This window comes from Alexandromys fortis, unplaced genomic scaffold (assembly GCF_014885135.2).
Source record: "Alexandromys fortis isolate MF-2015 unplaced genomic scaffold, M_Fortis_MF-2015_v1.1 scaffold_112, whole genome shotgun sequence".
Lineage (NCBI taxonomy): Eukaryota > Metazoa > Chordata > Mammalia > Rodentia > Cricetidae > Alexandromys > Alexandromys fortis.
The window spans coordinates 3,952,175-3,974,702 of NW_026068013.1; the positions used below are offsets into that span (position 1 = coordinate 3,952,175).

General features: G+C 35.5%; 1 long non-coding RNA gene across 1 annotated transcript; it reads left to right on the top strand.

Moving 5' to 3' along the window:
• Positions 1-446: 446 nt before the first annotated feature.
• LOC126513715 (uncharacterized) lies at positions 447-21,819 on the top strand. Its single transcript, XR_007595420.1, has 4 exons — positions 447-556; positions 12,265-12,620; positions 18,000-18,104; positions 21,615-21,819. It is a non-coding gene; the product is annotated as an uncharacterized lncRNA (long non-coding RNA).
• Positions 21,820-22,528: the final 709 nt, after the last annotated feature.

Sequence of the window (22,528 nt, forward strand, 5' to 3'; positions counted from 1 at the left end):
ATAGAAACTTGGTTGAGGGGCCATTGCTCTAAGTGCTGGGAGCCGATTTGAGTGGCTGCCATTAGAAGATGGCATTTGGCCCCGGCATCGCTTGATAAATAACTCCATATTAGGCAATGCAGTGGAACCGTGCCTCTCACATATGTGCTTAGGGCCAATTCCGTGGCCAGGAGCATCAGCAGGCATCGGCCAATTCAGGCACGATTCCTTTCTATAATAGAGATTGCAGTTCTCCCACCAGAAAACAGGGTGAGTTGTTATGATCTAGCTGCCCACACTCCCCCTGACCGGCAGGGGAACTTCCTTGTGGTCTGTAATTGACAAGGATGTTTGTTTTCTTCCTGGCCGGTGGGTCTCCAGAGAAGCAGTTAAAGTATCAAAGGTTGCTAGGCAGACTCCCTATATAAGCAGCTGCAGCTCAGAGCTCTGGGCCCCTAGCTTTCTGCTCTCCCTACAACCAAGAGGCTCCAATAAAGTGTGATTTGGGAAGAATCCTCGTCTGGTGGCTGTTCTTTCCTGCTGGTCAGGGAGTTCGCCGAACTAAGTATACTTAAAGGTAAAGGGTCAGTTTTGTAATTGCGTGTATTATAAAATATATTACTGTAGAAAATTTCAAATGTGGCCAAGAGTAGAAAGATAGAAAAATGAAATATCTTACATTCAAGTCCCAAGTTCCGTTGTGCATACCACCTTTCCCATCTTATTCCTTCTTTTCATGTGATGCATTTGAAGCAAGCTGTGAAGCTTAGGCTGTTTTCCCCTGCCATCTTCATAACATTAGCAAGCTAGCTAGAAGAATTTCTTTCTGACATTTTTACATCTCCCAAGGCTTTATGAGTCTGAGGTAAGCAGCACAAAACTGTGTCTGCTTTCCCATTTGCTCTCTGACCTTAAACTGACAACGGCCAAGATGGTTCTTACCCATAAATTGTTTTCTTTTATAAATATGCATAAGCTCCCTGAATGAAGGAAATGACATTCATGTTCTGCTTATCATTTTAGCATATGAATTCCCTCCTTTTTAAGTTCTTAAACGTGCTTATATTGATTACAGTATGGGCAGGAAATCATAAAAAGGGGAATGACTATGAACAGATTGTCTGCTATTGAAAGTTTGTGGTTAAAAAGAAGCCAACCAGTTTACATCAAGACAGCTGGAGAAAGTGCTCGAATGTATTCCAGAAGTCTTCAAAGTTCTGACTTCTATGCCTTGCCCAGAGGTTTGCAAGAACAAAACTCATTCTTAGAACCCAGGGACACATTGCATGAGCTCATAGGCTACAATGACTCAGAAATTATTTCTTTTCATTGAGTTGTCTAAATGTTCTGTTCCTACTCTAGGGTTCTAGAAGTCACAGGCATAGCTCATATTGGTGCCCTCAAGATATTCATGTGGCACTGAGTTTTCAGGATCACAGAATAATAGAACTGTGAGGTCAAGGGGACTGTCAAAGTCAAAGAATATTAAAGTGGAACGAAAGAGAACAAACAGGTATCAGTCAGATGTTGGAGCTCCTGTAGCGAATGTTATGTTGTGAGGTGAGAGTAGAGTTACAGTGGGCAGCACCATAGCATACCAGGCTTCAAAAGGCACAGCTCTCAGGATTTAGCACTATAGAAGGGCTTTGTGAGTGTCAAACAGCAAATATGGGATCAAGGTTGCCTCTGACATCCAGTATGGATTCTTTTTTGAAGAAAAACAATATCAAATCAAGAGTTTAGAGTGTTATGCCTGCACTCTGTGTTTTTATTTTTCTCTAGACCAATTATAAACTTATACATTTCCTTTTAGCATAAGAATGCTTTATCAATATCAATAACCTACAGTAGACTCTTGGAAATATGTATCATCAGTGTTTCCCATGTGAAAGCAATAGTTCTTGAGTCTTGAGGGGAGTCTATTGTCTCATACTTAATAGGCATTGCTGGAAATAGTTAAAACTTAGAGACCAGTGGGGATGAAGTAAATAGTGCTAGGAGCAAACATGTTTGTCAGTGTTGTACAAACATTTCTTTGATTGACTATTTCATCATTATATATTCCCTCTTTATTTTGATTCACTTTGAACAGTTTTAATTTTTATTTATTTACTTTGGACAGGGTTTCACTTTATAGACCTCGCTGTACTCAAAGTTTTGGTCCTGTTCCTATTTCATCCTTTCAGTGCTGAGACTAGAAACCTGTTTCATATCACCTAGCTTAAGTATCCTACAGTGCTTTTGAATAACCACTTACCTAGGATAAACCTTTTCTTTGTTTTGGTTGGATAAAATATGCTACCATAAAGTAGAAAAACCCACCTTTAATTTCTTTGTCACAATATTTTTTGATGACTGAGACCCCCATTTCATTCCCATACTCCTTATATGATAAGGATTTGACTTTTTTTCTCTCAGAAAACCTCCAGAGATAATCTCATATTGATCCAGGAGAAATACTCTACAAAATAGTGGTAGAGTAATTACATAACTGTGGTATCACATGATTGAAACATTTGTCATTTATCTCCTAAAATATAAAAGTTCTGTTCTGCCCCAATTCAAAGACAACACATTGCTGATTTCTAACAATAACATTTGGGAAAGATATGCTAAAATCACAATAGTTGTGTTTTCAATGGTAAAAATTTGAAATAAAGCAAGGAGTAAGTTAATCTATTAAACAAATAAATAATTCATGAAAAATATATTCAAAGGAATGATATTCCATACTGAAAAGGAAGGAGCTCCTCACACTTACCATGACTTGAGTAAGTAAAAATACTCCATACCACACTATGGAAGCTAATGTCAAAAACAATGGTGTATGGCTCCATTATGTAAAAGTCAAATTTATGGTAATACAAAGCAAACTATAGTTGCCTGGACTGATGACAGTAAAAATCCAGATACTTTGCTTGATGAGAGTAGAGTTCAGCTTCACAAGAGGAAAAAGTATAGAGCTTGGCTCCACAATATGATAAATACCCATAACACAATGTACTATCAGAAATAATTAAAAGTTAATGTGTTTACCACAATTAAGACTTTTAGATGCCAGGCTGATATTCTCAGTAGGAGACAGTGAAAAGATTAAAATATAAGGTGATGTGGACAGGAGAAAAATAGAAGAAGGAAATAATATTTACGTGAACAAAAAAGTTTTTAGTAACAATAAGAAAACATGTGAGTTGTGTGTACTACCTGCATGCAACAGGCAAACTAAGAAAGAATAGATTTAGGCCTCAAAATGCTTTAGTACAACATGATAACAATTCTTAGTGGATTTTGACATGGTTCTACATAAAGCTTTAAAGTTAGTTACCATAGTCCTTGATACATAGCGATGCTGTTGATGTTTGATTATGAAACATTTAGGCCATGATCTTTTATCTAAACAGTGTTCCCTTATAGGATGAGATATATTTCATTACATACAAACTTCACTCCTCATCATTTCTAGGAATCTGGTCTAATTGGAATCTAGAATTGTCAATAGTGAGAGCCAAAGATAAAAGTGTTTTTGTTTTTTCTATAAAATAAAATTTTGTTTTGTTGCCATAAATTAAATTTTCTTCACACTCTATACATGGCATTCGAGGTGGAGAGATAAATATATAAAGCTGTATTTAATAAATACAGCTTTCCAGTTTCCAGAGTCTAAGCCTATGGATATTGGTTCCAAATCAATGTGAATACCCTTGGCATCACTGAAGAGGATTGTATGAAGGTTACTAATATGGTAACATGTGTCGCAAAATTTCTTTGACAATAACAATATTTTAAATGCCAGTTCTAAAGGAAATGTTTGATTAGTTGGAAACATTTGTTCCTGCAATGACTTTACACGCCTTTATCTTATTGGTGTCTTTTTAGAATTCAGTGATATTTTAACATTTTTTTACTACCATTTCAGTAGACATTTACTTGCTTCTCGACACATTATTCTGCTTTATTCTCTTAGGACATGGTTCTGTTCTGAATTATGTGCAGTGCAGTCCCTTCTTCCAGGTCCTCAATTTCTTACAAAGCACTTAGAAAGAGTACAAACATGTGAACTTGGCCAAATTGAACTAAACATGTGAACTTCAAAATCCACTTTGTGCTTTTGTCAGTCAGGTGCCCCTTTGTCATCAAAAGCAGCATGGGTGGAACACTATGCAAATTCCAGCTGGACCCTACAGAAACAGCCACCTTTGTATAAATGGTTGTTTTCTGATAGGAAACTGAGGCTGAAAAATGAGTGGGCAATAATAAAGTTGTTTGAAGTGGAAAATGATTATTACTATTTTTACACTGAAATTCATGAGAATTTTCTGAGTAGCCAACAAATTTTGAAGTTATTTCTTGATACCATGCCCACAATGTCCACCTCAAAGCTGAAAACTGCACACCTCTTCAACAGCATCCATTTTAGCTGCAGCAGGTATTTCTAACAGTCCACTGAATTTTCTCCAATTTTCCTTCATCACTGCAACCCCCAGTCCTGAACAAAGAGACACTGGTTTTTATTTTTGTTACTATCCTACCAATTACATAATAAGAAGGGAATTGATATGTCAGTTGAATTGTCAAGTTTGCTCCTAAATGATATTTTGGAGATTTCAAAAGTCTCCTTATTGAGGATATTGTAGATTGTTTGAACACTGACTGGCTATTCATTACCTTTGTGCCCTATTTAAGGCCAACGTTCAAATTTCTGTAAAGTATTAAATTCCATAAAGAAAAAATCTGTACTGATTCTGATTATTAGTCAGAAGGAGGGAATATTTTCAAATAATTGATGATTTAGTCAGAAAGAATTCTATGAATAAATAAATTCCCAGAATTATTTACTAGGAGAAAACCTAAGAAACTCTTCTGAATATGTCAGCTCTTATAGCTAATGGAGTTCTTCCTTCCTGAGGACTTAATCAAGAGAATATAACCAATCTTCTTGCCAGGAAAACAAAAATCCAAATAGCGAGTTTTCAGGTTCATATTATGTTTTTTCATAACTCATCATCAGAGGGAGAACAAGTACTTCTTTTTTTGAGAAAAGATATCATAAAATCTAACAAACTATGAGAAGCACAAGGAAGTGAAAAAATCCATCAGGTTAGATGGACAATGTGTATAAACTCAGTAAATTTCACTTGAGGAGTCTGTGAAACTGACTAAATGGTACTTCAAAATAAAGTAACACTATACCTAATATTAGACATCAGTCATCAGATATTCAAAAAAATATTACGCTTAATTTCTGTTTACATCTGAGATAGCAGTGTCATCAGTAATACACAGAACGTAAAAAAAAATCACAGAATGTGTAAATTAGCTTTCACTCACAAGGAGGATTCTGTTACTCTGCTTGGGAATAGGGTCTGTTTTATTATAACCTTATTTTATTATTCACATTCATCTACATACTTATCTCTGTCAGGTCTACTTAAATTCCCAAGTGTCTTCACATTTAGATTGTCTAGTTATAAAGTGGAGATTGTTTATTAAGACTGACTGTGCATGTACATCATCTACCATCTATATCTATCATCCACCTTCCATCTGTCATCTAAATATTACTCATGGAAATAGAGGTGTATATACTTGGCAGGAGAAAGGTCAACAATGGCTTGAAATGGGGAAGGGGACAGTACTAGGGAAGAAACCATGAGCAAAAAACAGGGTTAAATATGTAAAAAAAATTATAAAAGGACCTTATTTTGTGCTCTAGAAAACTAACTTAAGATTTGCTCCAGAACTGTCTGTTAAATAGGTATATTCCCCAGTTTTAAACAATTTACAGCACCTGTGTTTCCCAGTACAGTAAGGAAAAGTCACTGAATGAAAGAACAATATGGAAAAACTATGAAAATTCTGTGCTTCTATATTAAGTTATAATTTAGCTTTGCCATATTAAAAGGTCTTCTGGTTGAAAATTTTGGTAAGTTGGGTACTTTCATCCATACTTTGAGATAACATAAATTAGAGGAAATAGATCACAATCATTACTACTACTTATTTTTTGTTGAGCTTTTCTGATTTTAGTTTTTCATTTCTAAAATATATACAACTTATCCATTTATTTTGTGTGTTAACAAATTTAACTAGAGATAAGATGAAGGTGATTTTTTAACTGATTCTATGAACCAGGTTCAAGATATTGCCTGGTGTCTGTAAACAGAGATGCAAAGGGGGGAAAGAGGAAAAAAAAATAATTTGTTGATGTGGGATTCCTCTCTGTATGCTGTGAATACCATTGGTTAATAAACTGGCTTGGCCTGATAGGATATAACAAAGCAAGGTGGGGAAAACTAAACTGAATTCTGGAACAAAGAAAGGGCAGAGTCAGGGAGAAGCCATGGAGTCACCACTGGAGATAGACATGCAGGAACATTGACGGTAAGCCACAAGCCTCGTGGCAATATATAAAATAATGGAAATGAGTTAAATTAAGATGTAAAAGTGAGCCCATAAGAAGCTAATAGGACAAGCAGTGATTTAATTGATTCAGTTTCTGTGTGGTTATTTTGGAATCTGTGCAGCTGGGAATTGAACTAGCGATCTCCTAATACAATTTGTGAGTTAGAACTCAGTGAGTCATTGAGGGCCTACTGCAAAAACCTTCACTGTGGAGGAGGGAAAGGAGGTTGAACTCCCTCCATTAGAAACAGGACAAAGGGATCTTAGCACTGAAGGCCTGTGCTGGTGAGTTTATATCATCTTGACACAAACAAGCAAGAGTTATTTTGAAAGAGGGACTCTCAGAGAAAACGCCCCTACCAGATTTTCCTGTAGCAAGACTGTGGAGCATGTAATTGATTAATGATTGATGAAGTAGTGCCCAGGTCATGATAGGCAGTGCTATCTCTAGGCAGGGAGCCATGGGTACCATAAGGAATCAAACTGAGCAAGTCAAGAGGTAAACAACATTCCTCCATGGATTCTGCATCATTGCATGCCTTCATTTCTTGCCCTGACCTCCCTAGATGATGGGATTTTATACAATTCATAAAGTGAAATAAACCCTTTCATGCCCATTTTGTTATGATCTAGCAAAACAATATAAACATTACCTAAGTCAAAGCCTTAAAGCAATTGTATCTCAGGAGGGGCTTTGGGATTTAAGTACTTATGTCAGTAATCGTGTACTTACTGATGCGTTTCCTCAGAATGTATCAGCTTGGTCTCTTTTCATTGGAAAACACAACCTTTTCCTTTTCATCAGACATCACTGGTTTGCTTCTCCTGGGCAACAGAAGTACCAGATACGTACATCAAAGGGAATTATCAACCACATGTCAAACCATTTGTAAAGGAAATTAATGGCCATTGAATGCGAGGCTTGTGTTGCAGTATGTCACCATCCTGGTTCTCATATGTCTCAAAAGGAGGCACCTGCTGTGTCTGTCAGGAAGGCTGTTACTGGCCATGACATTTATGCCTTAGGAACCTGGCACATATATGTGTACTTTCTAGATGGAACCCAGGAAGCCAGTGGCCTCATATGGCCCCTTTCATTCCCTTTCTACTTGTCTTGCCTCTCCATTCTCTCTGAAACCCACTGTGATTAAATCTTGCCTCCCATAGAAGGACTACAAGGAGGTAAACAGAACTTGAGGGAGTAGACATAGATGGTAAATTCTTGGTCTCTGATGATTGGTCTGTTAACTGGACTGTTGGATGCAAGCGCTCCCAGAATGACTTCATGTTTGGCTGATATAGATCCTTCCAGAGTCATGTCCTCCTGCCACACTGTGCCACTATCAACCACTCTCAGAAGAGTCCAGAGAGACTAGGCTGATTTTTTAATTGGAATTTCTGAATTGTTAACTAAGCAAACCTTTGTCTTTATAAAATTAGATGATCTGGTCTTGTATTTTCATATTTTAAACTGACTAGAAATATATACATTTAATCATATAAAGAACAGCAGAGAATAAGTGATGTCATGGATATCAATCCCCAGTAAGTGTATATACCATATAATCTTAAAAGTAAGTCTCAATGGAACATCAAGAAAGAGTGAGTAGAGAGAAAATACGGACCTCTAGAGATCCTTCTCCGTGCCCAAGATGAGGGTCCTTTTTAATTTTCCTTGATTCTGTACTTACTCCATGTTATATACTCATATTCAATGATTTAAAACTAGCTAGAGTCCACAAATCAGGGAGAAGAGCAACACTTAACTTTCTACATCTGGGATATTTCACTAAGTATAATATATTTAAATATAATACATATATTTAGTATTATATTTAGTTCCATTGACTAGCTGCAAATTTCATTTTCCAGTGCAGCTTAATAGCATTAAATAGTGTACAGGTACCATATTTTCATCATCTATTCTTCTGTTGAAAGGAAGTTGGGTTGGTTTCACTTCCTAGCTATTGTGAATAGTATAGATTTAAAAAGGTACCTGTCAAACAGGATGTCCCTTGCATGTATTTAGAGGAGTGGTACAGGTAGGATAAATGATAGATCTACTTTTTGATTTCTGAGACCTTTCCAAATTGATTTCAATAGTGGTTGCACAGATTTGCGTTCCACCAACAGAGAATGACAAATGAGGAATGAGGGTTCTGCTCTGCCCAGATTCTCACCAGCCTTTATTGTCTGCTGTTTTCTTCATCTTAGCTCTTCAGACTGGGATGAGATGAATTCTAAGCGTAGTTTTATTTTACATTTCACTAGTTTCTAAGTTTTTAAAAATACCATTTAAGTATTTAATAACCACTTTTACTTTTTTGTGTGTTCATATGCATAAATTATTTTTAAATTGGGTAATTTGTTTTCTTGACTGTTTTTCTTTATTTCTTTTGATAGTCTGGTGTTATTTATATTTATTTATGGTTTTTCAAGGCAGGGTTTCTCTGGAACTTTAAAGTAAGCCCTAGAACTAGCTCTGTAGACCAGGCTGGCCTCAAACTCACAGAGATCCACCTGCCTCTGCCTCCTGAGTGCTGGGATTAAAGGCATGCACCACCACCACCCGGCCTGGCATTAATTTTCTATCAGATATATAACTGGCATAGATTTTCTTAAACTTTGTGGTGTTCTTCCTCATTTGGAAAGTCAGTATTTAGCATGCATGATCTAACTCTGGTGAGACTATTGACTTGCATTTTTAAATTTGTTAATGATATTATTAACTTTGTTGTTGTTATACGAGCATGTATGGGTGTGTGTTGAGTTATGCATATAACATGTTATGTGTGTTGAAGTCAGAGAATAACTTTTGAAACTCGCTTCTCCTCCTTTGCATTTCTAAGTTCAGATCATCAGGTTGGTGTGGTTAATATTTACCAGTTGAGCCACTTCATTGCCTCCTCCAGTCTATTTTAGGCAACCTTTCCACTTATTCTGTATTTAGACCCTAATGGCTGAATTAGTATCTGAAAATAAAAGAAATTTTCCTGCTTGTATGCTTGCATAATTAAAATTTCCTAAAATGTGCAAGATAAGACCTGAAACTTATCTACTTCTCCATAGGAGGGTTATTCCTATATGTAAGGAAAACACGGTTCCTACTTCTCCAGTAAATGCCTACTTGAAAGAGAAGAATGTAAAGCAGTATTACACAGTTCTAAAGACAGGCAGCTTCTTCAGCAGAAATAGTGCCCAGGCTTTCTTCCTTCTTCGTTCATCAATCTTAAACATGCCAGATTTATATATCCTCAATTCTAAATTGTGTGCTAGCTAGATTTATCAACTTGACACAACCTAGATTCATCTGGGAAGAAGTCTCTTAAGGAATTGCCCAGAGCAGTGGTTCTCAACTTTCCTAATGATGTGACACTTTAAGACAGTTCCTCATTTTGTGGTGACCATCAACCATAAAATTATTTTATTGTTACTTTATAATTGCAATTTTTCTACTGTTATAAATGATAATATAAATATCTGTGTTTTCTGACAGTCTTAGGCAACCCTTGTGAAAGGTTCATTAAGTGCCCACAGGGGTTGTAACTCACAGGTTGAGAACCACTGGCTGACATCGATATATAGACATGTCTATGGGTAATTGACTTGTTTGTTAATTGATGGAGAAGGGCCCAATCCAGATTAAGTTGAACTACTCCTAAACCTGTGGGTCTGGGTTGAATAAGAAAACCAGCTTAGCCTGAAACCACTGAGTAAACCAGCAAGTACAATTCCTCCATGATCTCTAACCTGAGCTTCTGCTTGAGTTCTTTCTTGCCTTTACACTCCATAATTATTGACTATTATTTAGAAGTATAAAGCAAATAAATTCTTTAGTCCCAAAACTTTTAATTGGAGTGTTTTAATGCAATAATGGAAATAAAACTAGAATGTCTCATTATCCTCTTAATTCACCAAATTTGAAACACTACTAAGACTTGGTCAATAGTATTCACTCTTAATTAGGAAAGTCTAGTAAACTTAGGTATGTCTCATGAAAAAGTTTACTTAGTGACCCCTGGTGACTTCTGTATTATCCACATAGAGTTTCTCCTAGTGAGCAGAGCTACTTCAGAAAGCTTCTTTCTCTGATGTTATAAATTTTTTTGTGATTCCAGATCTGATGTTTTCCTACGTTTGAGGGCAGACTTTGAGTCTGCAGGGCCTATTATTTAAGAACTAGGACAGCATGTGACATAACCACATTATTTCTCACACCCCAAAAATGATGCTATTGAAAGGTGATGGCCAAGTAGCTAAGAGTACCTGCTCGACTTACAGTGAACCTTGTTACCAGCACCCAGAGAGTGGCTTACAATGACCTGGAACTCTAGTTCCAATGTGTCTTATGCCTTCTCCTGGCCTCTGCAACTATGTGGCATGCATATGATGCATATATGTACATACAGGTACAATATTCATATACATAAAACAAAAATAAAAAGGTTTAAAAAACATGATATTAGTGACCTATTCATTATAATTGAATGTTTATTTGATATCTATATCGTATATTAACATTTTTCTTCAAACAGTATTAAACCTGTATCACAATTAGGGACATATAATAGAGATAGGGTAAATCAAAAATGTTAAATAAGGAGTATTTAGAGTTTTTAACTTCCATATGGACTACCAAGCTTATCCCTGGAAATAACGTGTACTTTATATATTTGAAAATGTGTATGTTCAAAGATGCGGCTGCATGTTTAAATATTCACATGTGACCATATTCATGATGTTTACATATAAGTAGGTATGTTTATAGTTCATATTGCCTGTGGATCAATGACAGATAGTTCATTAGGGACTACAAAGTCAGCAGCTAATGTAAGAGCTCTCACTGGTGCTCCAGCCTTCAGTGTCAATAGTATAACCTAGTATGGGACAAATGGCTCTTCTACACGCAGTGGAACACAGTACAAGGGACTGATAAGAAAGTTCTCCTGCATAGGGACTGAAGATATTATTCTGAGTCTACTTGGGTGTGGAAATCTTTATGCTTGCTGATGTGTCTTCTCCAGAGACAAGAACTCTTGTATCATCGGCCACTTTGCAATGTTCTTTTTAAATTGAGAATGTCACACATGTATATAAATGGGTTTTGCTCATGTCCACATCCTATTCCTTCCCCTTCAATTCCTTCTATACCCCATACCTCTTCTCCCTCCAAAATTTATGCTTTTTTTTTAATCCATTGTGTCTACTTAGTACTGCCATTGTGGGCATGGGCAAAGGACTGGGCTTTGGGAAGTCTCTCGGGGGCTATATCCTGAAAAAAGCTTACTTCTTAATCCCTTTGTTTGTGAACATCCTGGAATCACTCATAAGTGTCTTTACTTATGATTTAGCTAGACTGTGAAATTTTTTTGTGGAAAATCAGCTTTCGAAATGCCAATTTAGTTGTTCACAAGAAAAAAAAAATTATACCTTTAAGAAAAGATAGAGTTCCTTTACCCTAAAGTGACAAAATAAATAATTCCATAAAAAGAAAGAAAGTCATTGCAACTGTGGAAAATGTGTCTCATAGAAAATTGGTTTAATGTCAAAGTGAACATGAATATAGCAAAAAGGCACAATGAATATAAATGGATGTGCGACTACTCAGAGGGAGAGGGAGGCTGGCCTTGAGCTCCATTATTTCCACAATATTCCTGTTGGGAGAGAACAGGTGGCTGAGTGCTAGAGCCGGGACCAAGAAGTGTCATCAGAAACAGTGGTTGGAGAGTCAATTGTTTATAAAGGTAGTTGCTAATAAGTGGAGTTAATTGTCTTATAAGTGTAGTTGCTAATAGTGTGATTCTGATTCACTGTTTTTTTTTTGTTGTTGTTGTTGTTGTTCTTTACTTTTTTAAAACAGTTTTTTTTTTTCCTTCCATATAGCTTAGGCTGGCTTTAACTACAAAGCACAAGCTGACCTTCAGTTCGTGATTGTCCTGAATGAGGTGCTTTTGTTGCCGTGATTATAAACCTGCACCACCACACCCATATCTGAAAACCGCATTCCAAAAGAAAAGATACAGAGTCCAATTTAGAGTTGATGGCTGGAAAAAAAAATGCTTAGAGAAACAAGATGGAGTCTTTGTCACCCAAGGAATGAAAGGACAATGATATTGCTTAAAGAGGGACTTAGAGGCTCTTTCCAGTGAGAAAGACACCTGGGGCAGAAGGCACTTGGGACCAGCATCCTTCCTGAAGCTCACAGTTTGATCCAGTGGAATTGATCAAGTATATACAGGGTAACTATGCCTTCTTCCCATCTCCACTTGTGAATTAAAGCAAATGGAAGGCTTGCTTTATATTAAAGCAAATGGAAGTATTAAACTCCTACAAAATTTATAGCTCAGGATGACAAACACAACAGCGAGTTATTTTAATCAAGTTTCTCAGTTCCCTAAGCATGACTATAAATCAATGGAAATGAATAAGTTGACAGTTTGTTTTTAAAATTCATTTTTAAACATCTCAGCTGAAAAAAAACTGAAAGCTTCAAAAGTAAATAACAAGTTAATCTAAACTATAACTCACTGAATAAGTTCACTTCTCATCTGCAGTAGCTGGGAGATATTTCCCCTCAACATATAAAACAGATCTTTTCATAATAAATATACCAGAACCTCCCACCCTTTCGAACTTTATGCAAATTCTATTATTTTTGTTAGAAAAAGGCTGGATGTTTCAAGAATATGATTCACTGAATAGCTGAAATAAAATTACAATGGAGTTTTAGGCAATGAAAAATGATTGATAGGTTAACATGAGGGCTTATTAAAATCTGGAGGTTAATGAGGAAATCAGTTAAAGAAAAACATTAAGATCCTTTGTAGAGAACCAAAATTCATTTTTATCCATGAGTGTATGTAAGCAGTAGACAGCATGTATTTAAGAAAGAATCTGTTTTACATGGCATTAAAGTCTCCAGTGTCACTATGATGAATTTGAAAAGGCTACTTACCTGCTATTTCTGGGTGCCAGGAATCTACAAATAGGAATCCAGCAAGGATGGCTGGAAAACTAATAGGTACGGATATTTTCATGTCTTCTCATTTTTCATGGCTTTCATGTAGTTCTTGGTATTTTTACATGAATTCTAGTTCCTCAACTCTGTCTCCACTGTGACTAAACTTCCTCCCCATCTGTACATCTGTCTATTTCCTTCTCTTATATAATAACCACATTGCTAGAGTCTCTACTTCCATGTGTCTTTCACTAAATGTTTTAATTCACCAACAGCCCCATTTACAAATAATAAAACATTCTGAGATGCCCAAGATTAGAATATATCTCTTATCTAACAGAATTGATCCCATAATAGGAGGAATAGGATGCTGATGAAGGACCTCACATTCCTACAGTTGCTTCCATGAAATCATTTTTATGAAAAAGTCCATGTATTGGCAATAAGATGTAAGGAAAATCATTACCACCACACTGAAGTTGTGATAAAGGAAATGGAAACATTGGTGGTCAAAGAAAATGTTAAATCTAAAAAATTCCTAACACAAAGCATCTAGGAATTGTGGGACATTCTGAAAAGATCAAACCTAAGAATAATAGATATAGAAGAATACCAGCTCAGAGATGTAGAAAATATTTTCAATAAATCACAGAAAATTTTCTTAATATAAATGAATTACCTGTAAATGTATAAGATTTATATAATGTTGTAAAATATTAGTTGATTATGTATTATATTCATTTTTGCTATGGAACATTTGTTTAATTATGCAAGATGTGTTTAATTTTTCCATGTTTCCTTTTGTTCAACTTTGTGAATCTGTATTACTTTTACAGTCTAAAAAACCCAATTGGTTTAATAAAATGCTGGATGGCCAATAGCTAGGCAGTAGAGGAATGGCAGTGCTGTCTAGCAGAGAAAATAAATAGGAGAACAAGATAAAAGGAGGGAGCAATAAAAGAAGGAGAAGTGGATGCCAGAAATCAGTCACCCAGCCACAGAGATAGACATTAAATAAGAAGGAAAGAAAAGATATTAAAAAATGAAGAGAGGTAAAAGCTCTGCGCTAAAAATAGATGGGATACTCTAAGTTAAGAAAGGATAGTTAGAAATAAGCCAAACTAAGAACAGGGAATTCATAAGAAAGAAAACATCTTAGTGTATTCATTTATGAGCTGGGTGGCAGGGCCTTCAAAGAGCTAAGAGGAAAAAAATAACTACAATACAAAATATAAAATATATTAGACCTGTAAAGAAAATCCTTTTTTCACTTAATAATCAAAGCACTAGACATACAGAAAAAAGAAATACAGTTAAAAACTGCAAGCAAAGAAGACCCAGTAACAGATAAAGGCAGGCCTATTAGATTTAAATTTGTCTTCTCAATGGAGATTCTTAAATCATATGAGCCTAATCAGATATTCTACAGACTCTAAGAGACCACAGATGCCAGTCCAGATTACTATACCCAAGAAAAATTTCAGTCACCATAGATGGAAGAACTAAGATAACTATAATAATCATCAAATTTAAGCAATATCTGTCTACAACTCCAGTCCTACAAAAGTTGCTAGAAGGAAAACCCTAAACTAAAGAAGTTAACCACACCCATAAAAACACAGGAAATAAACAATATTACACAAGCAAAATCAAAAGAAGGGAAGCATATATAAACACACACACACCACCACAACCACCAACTCCACCAACACCACATCTGTCACCACCAACACCAAAAACAAAATGCAAAGTATCAGTAAACATTGGTCATTGATATTACTCAATAACAATGATCTCAATTCCACAATAAAAAGATATAGACTCATAGAATTGATGCAAAAAACATGATCCATTTTGCTGCATAAACAGCCTTTGCCTTGCCTGTGTCCCAGGAGGCTTTGAGCCATCTATCACTTCTGTTCTTCTGAGAATAACTAGAGTCCCACATTCACCTTTGATGTGTAATGCCTCTGTCACAGGCAGCCTCAGCTTTCCACTAATTTTCCCACATTTTTTGATGTTTTTAAAACCAAGATCATATGTTGCTCTGTGTCCTGTTAACTTTGACAGTCAGTGCAACTCCTTTATTTTATTAGGCCTTGTTTCAATTGATACATTTCCAGCAAAAAAAAGAATAGGATAATAACATCAGTACCAATTATTAATGGAAACAATGACCAATAATATTGATTATTAACCAACTTTTTACTAATATTATTTATATAAATACATCAAAAATTTCCAGCTTATTTATTAATAAAATAGTGAACATTGCTAACTTCCTGAATATCCTCATTGCTGGGTAACAGGAAAAGTATTGATGACATAAAATTCCTGGATGTGTGAAAATGGAAACTAGGGGATAAATGTGAGAATAAGACTATACTCTGGATATTGAAGTGGAGAAGTGGTCTAATTGCAACCAAGTGAAATTTTGAAGGGAATGGTTCTAGATACTTGAATCAGCTTTGTGGGCAATTCCCTCCTCCAAATAAAACAAATATCATTGAACACAGTTATAAACAGACATCCTTACATCTGTGTAGTCAGTCACACAGTCTTTTATTATGATTCTCATCACAAAATACAGCATCTATTACTTTTAGAGAAAACATAAACTATCATTGTTTCTTACCTAAGAAATTTTGTGCTTTATTGATGTTTATCCTTTCACTGATCTTGAGGTAGTATGAGGCCTATCAGCTCATAGACCAGTTCAAACTTTGTGACTATCAACTTATAGAGAATATATTCTCTCATTTTACATTTTGAAAAAAACAAAACTCAAGGGCAATTTAGATGGCAAGAGATGCAAAATCTAAATACCACTCTTGTTACCACTGTCTTCAACAACTAATGATGGCATTAAGTAAAGTACACTGTCTAGTTAATTATGCTGAAGGCATCATATAAATTAGATCTAGTCAAATCAAGCCAGACATAGAGTCATCCAACTCAGCTATTAAAAGATTGTTAAGTGCATTTACTAATGTTCCTTTGTTTGAGGAGCCAGGACTCCATTCAGATAGTTCAAAGTCACTCATTTTTTTCCACTCATCCTTCAAAATGACAGATCAACCAATAATAATAAAGTAAAAGGCTCAAGACCAGGAGGTGATTAAGCAAAAGATACTGCCTTTGAAATAAGGCCCCACCAGATGTGATTACAGCTTTCTCTTCTCAGGGGCCTTGGCAAAGAAAGTTTCTTCCCATTGGTTTATTGATACATTTGCTGAGCTTTTAAATATTTCATTCCATTTTAATGTTTATTTTATTATGTTTTTTAACTGTAGTGTATTTTTAATGTGAGACTCAAAACGGGGTCTTTTTAAACTTAATTATTAATTATAATAAAGCCATAAGAAAATATTCCACAATGAAAGGATAAATTAAGAATTTATAAAACCAAAAGAATTTACAGGAGTCTATTGATCTCATGACAAGATAAAGCATATTACATAAAATGAAAGAGATCTGAGTAGAACAGGAGGCCAGGAAAATAACTCTAAATGCAGGAGTATCAAGGACATCAAATTCGCTACAAGATTCCGCTTCTCTAAAAACAGAACTTCAAATATAAAGTTCTTGCCTTGAAAAGAAAATTACTGAAATTTAGATGACCTTTATTGGCTTTGTTTATTATATATGTCTTTTAAAATTCATAACAGATTTGAAGAGTATATAATGATACAATTCTCACAGGTCCCATTTGACTTACTCCCTCCTATCTCTTTCTTTTTTAAACACAAAATAATATCCTTTTTAAATTTTTCATTCTCTGTGGATAGTATTTTGCCTGTATGGGTACTTTTGTGACACTCATATGCCTGGTGTAAACAGAAACCAGAAGACGGCATCTGATACCTGGAACTGGAGTTAGAGCCACCGTTGTACATGCTGGAAACCAGACCCTAGTACTATCATAAAACAGTCATGGATTGTAACTGTGAAGCCTTCTTTCCAGCCCTGAAAACAACATTCTTTGTAATGCAAAAATGGTAAAAGGATTGTAACTAAATTAATGTGGTAGTTTGAATGAAAATGGCTCCCATGGGCTCATAGGGAATGACATTATTTGAAAGGATTAGGATCATTGGCCTTGTTGAAGTGGACATGACCTTACTAGAGGAAGAGTATCACTGGGGACTGGCTTTGAGATTTCAGTAGCTTAAGCCAGGCCCAGTGGCTCATTCTCATCCAATTGCTTCCCAATCCAGATACAGAGCTCTGAACTCCTTGTAAGAGTTGCCATGGTCATTGTGTCTCTTCACAGCAATAAAAATCCTAACTATGACAGCTGACCTCTATCTTATTGTCTAGAAGTTAGCTACCATTGCTGATTTATAAAATTAAAAAATGGATAAAATATTTTATGGTTTAGCATACAAAATTCTTCAGGAAAGAGAAAATTTCTTAAAATTTGCCCGTTATGAATGATCCAATGTTGTTCATAAACTTGTATTGGTTACTTATCTTACTATCATAACCAAACACCTGATAGAACAACTTAAGTGAGAGAATATTTCAATTGCCTCTTGGTTTGAGAGGCAAGGGAGTCATAAAATAAAGACCATGTGGTTGTTTCTCACATTACAGTAAGTGAGGGAGCAGAGAGATGAATGTTGATATGGAGGCTTCTCTATTTCTCCTTTCCATTTAGATGGTGCTACCAGTCTCCAGATGAACTAGCTTCAACTTCTTACTCAGATGCATCTTCCTTCCTTAGTTGGTACTCACAGGAAATACCCCTCAGATACCCACAAAGGTATGCCCTTGACATTCCTTAATCTCAATTTGACAGTGAGAACTAACCATCACAGGACATATATTGATGACTTATCTTGGAATTACAATATGTTCTGCTAAATGAATTTATGTTTTCATATAGTGAATAGAGTGAGGAGGATGGGACTGTGGAAAAATGAGACTTTTAAGATGAACACAAAGAGAGTATGGCTTGAAAGTATGCTAAATGCAAAATACTGAATTTTTCATAAGAAAATTAGGAAAAAAAATAATGTGAAGGGTGGGGATATTTTCTATGCAAGACAGTATATTGGCTACTAGTTTTGTTTTCTTGACAGAAACAACTTAAGGAGAAAAAAGGTTTATTTGACTGACAGTTTTAACAGGCACAGTCACTCAAAGCAGGGAAGGAAGTTGCTGTATAAGGAGCAGGAAGATATGACTGGTCACATGGAATCCACTGTGAGGACAGGGTGAGCAATAAAAGAAATGCTTGTACTATTCTGGCTTTTCTCCTGTTATTCACTCTAGGATTTCAAATGTCACCAACACCTTTTAAAATAGCTTTTCTCCTGTCAGTAAACCTGATCTAGGGAACCCCTCACAGGCATGGTTGTCTCTGAGATGATCTGTTAAATTGATAATATTAATTTTTTCATGTGGTCCATGTGGATATTAAATCTCATTCTGATATAGTTCACCTCTGAGATGAAACATTGTTGAGTTCTGATGGAACAGATCAGTGGCAAAGCACTGTTCCTATTCTGACAGGCAGATTCCTAGAATCCATGTGAAACCAGGACACAGTAACCCAGGCATCTGAAATCTCTATGTGTCCACAGAGGAGTTGTGAGACAGAGATCTTGTCAGTTAGCTTGACCTTGCTTACACGACAGCCAAGACACACTGTCACAAACAATCTGGAAAGGCGAGAGTTGATGCACCTACATTGACGTCTGTCCTTCACATATACACCATGGTACATTTGTGCCCCCCATGCCAGCATGTATAGACAAACACACTCACATATAGAAAAAGTATGACATTTAGCCTTATCTTCTTCATTCTCCCGGTAGACATACAACAACAATATCCTAACAATTTAGTCACATATCACAGAGAAGTATTGCTGACCTATTCTAAGTTATCCTTAATGCTGCTGTTATTTATTATCTTTTTATTTTGCTGTGGTTTTAGATAATTCCTTGTAGAACGTAAGTGATCAGGTGGGGAGGAAATCTCAGCATCTGGTGCAGCGTGAAAAGGGAAAGCTACAAGAGAAAAGGCACTCAGGGAAGGTCTCTGAGAATGCTTCAGACACTCCTTTAAGAGGCAGGATGAAGAAAGGATTTCAGTGAAGACCACAGTTGAGGTCAAAGAATGATGAAGACAAAAATGAGCAGCTTCTTGTCATAGTGTACATCAAGGAGGTACTTTTCTAAGTGTCTATCAATGCCATTATACCATTTTATAACAGAATACACCAGTCTTCATTATAATGCCATCCCATACCTAAAACTGATCAATTCCTCTTTATTTAGATTTGTGATTTGTTTTAATAGCAATGCAAAGGCACAACCAAATAAAAGGGATTTGGAATGTTTTTAGCTTTTCCAATCAGTTATATACTGTTCATTGAAATACCATCAAAATGAGAATTACTAATATCTGAGGAAATTAATATTTATTTCACAATCATTGCTGTGTCAGCTCAATAGCAAGACACATTTAATTAATGGCATGCAAAGTGTTTGTAGTTCTTTAACCTATTTAGTCAAAAAATTTGCTCATATAAATAATCTAGACTCTTTGACAATGTTCAAATCATACATCCCATAGTTAATATTTCTCAGCATTAAGTATTCAGAATGCACTTGAAATGACAGAATAGTGCAAATAATACAGTGGTCATCCCTCTGAAATATATAAACCCATACATTGGTCTGAAGCCAAAATAGAATTTTCTTTTGTCATTCTGTGAGATGGAGAAAACCTGACATATATAAGCGACTAGAGGATTTCCAATGATATAGACATCTCCATTTGTATCATAATTCCTGTTCCTTATTTTGAATTGATGCTATTTAGTGACATTCAGTTACTTATAGGATAGAGTAATATTCAAATATAAAAACTAATGTCTACAAATGATACATCTCATTGTAGTGCTATATCGATAGTTATGTTGATTAATAGTTTTTCTAATCCAATTAACATGAACTTATTCAAGCATGAAAAAATATCTGCCATATATAATTCATACTTTTTTCTGTGACTATGTTTTCTTCATTCTGATTTTCAAGTCATTTTTCATGAAAAATCTTCAGAATTGAGAGGGATTCTCTTAGAAAAGTCAAGCACCAGGAGTGGTTTCATTTCTTTCATCTGGAGGGACAGAAGATAGATGACATTCTCAAGCAGCCAGGACCCAACAAGAGCCTTGTCACTTAACAAGTTCCTGAAGCCAATCACTTTTCTATTTCCTATTATAGCAGCCATTGATCCTTTGCTGGGGATTTCAGATAAACTTTGAATCTTTCTTTTCTCAGACTTTCCATTTCCTTCAAGATGCCAATGCCACCTCACACACAGATTTTTGGATGTGTGTCCTGTGTCAGTTACTAAATGAAGCCCACTCTTAACCCAGACACTCTCCCTGCTACCAGCTATTGCTCTCTCAAGGGAAGGAATGTTTAGTTTTTGCAGGGGTCTATCACAACTGCTTATTAACACAGGCCATCCATCTCTGCCCAAAGAAAGGTTCTGCTCATATTTCCACTTCTGAGTGTACTTACTATCCTGTAACTCTATGGAGAGCTACAATATATAACTACAGTACATATGTGTATTTAATGCAGAGAATTAAATATGTAAGTATTTATGCATATATGTAAATATGTTTAATCTTCTGACTAGAACACATAAATTTAAGATATATTAACTTGATCCAAAGAAGCCCAAACACTTTAAGAAAGTATAATTTTATGTAAACACAGCGTTAAACAAAGTCAGTGTGGTAAAAACAGTATGATTGTGTGTCTTTGAATAAGTACTGTGATCACACAGTAGAATTATTAGTCCTACTCAATATCTGTTGTATGTTAAACATTGCCTAGAGATACAAAATAAATAAACATAAAACCTGTGGAGGAGCCTAGAACACCAATCCTCAGCAAGATTCCAACAAACTCTTTGTCTCCCTTCTTCTATAAATGCTCCTACACTTAAATGGAAAAGGTACCACTAAATGTTAGATATAAGCTTCTAAATTCCATTTTTAGGATTGAATTAAATAAATATAACTATCATTTGATAGAAAAATCACAGAATATACTTATTCCTCAACACCTAAACCCAAGAAGTTTTTACATATTCAGTAACTAGGAAACCTTGGTCATTGATTCTCCATGGACTTTTACTTTAGTTTGCTCTGAGACATTACCATATTATGGGTTCTGAAAGATACTAAAAATTCTGGCTTTAGTTTTATTCTAATTTCCCCTCTAATACTTTTATTATTTACTTACAGGAAGCTGAAATTAAGGCTGAGACTTTAGTAGCAGAACTGTCCACATGACCTCTCTCTTTAGTGTCATTCCCCTCAGCAAGCTCCATATAAAACAACCACATCATCAGTATGAGTATTCCACATATCCGCTGGTGACCACGGTGCTTTAAGGTGGTCATTTGGAGGCAACGTAACACCACGGAATCATTTGGTATTGACTTTATATGTGTTCTTATACATTGGTATATGTGAGTGTGCACATGTGTATATCAGTGTATGAGAGAAAGAAGGACAGAGACAGAAGAGAGACAGAAAGAGGGGGGAAGTCAGAAAGAACCAGCAGAGGCCAGAGAAGGTTGTTGGTTACCAATTTCTTTGACCCAAGTGCCTTTAAATGCATAACCAACTCTCCAGCCTCTAACACTGTTTTTGAAGTCTAATAAGATGCATTCTTATCCTAGGCTTTTTCTCCTTATGCATCAGCCCATGCATTCAGTATTAATGTTTCTGAGATGAGCCCATGGTGTCTTAGCTCAAGCTCAAGGCAAATCTTAAAACTTACAATAGACCACCTCAGCAACAATGTGGCTAAATATTATCATGTTGTTTCTTTTCCTATAAAAAAACTAAAAAAGTATTTAAAAGTTGATATGATCATTTATATAAATAATATAGAAATGCCCTGTCATGCAAAAATTTCTATATAAATGCCAAATATCATTTTTCTTAAGATATTATTTATGGAGCAAAATTTTATTAATGAATGTTAATATAACATAATATATTAATATAATATAACTCAAGTGCCAAGAAAGGAAATGCTTAAGATATAAACAACTCTTTGGGATCAAATTGATTTTATTCTTCTCAAGTTCTTAAAATTATATCCTATGCTTTTTATATGAGGCTATATCTGTCATTCTGTACTGTTTTGC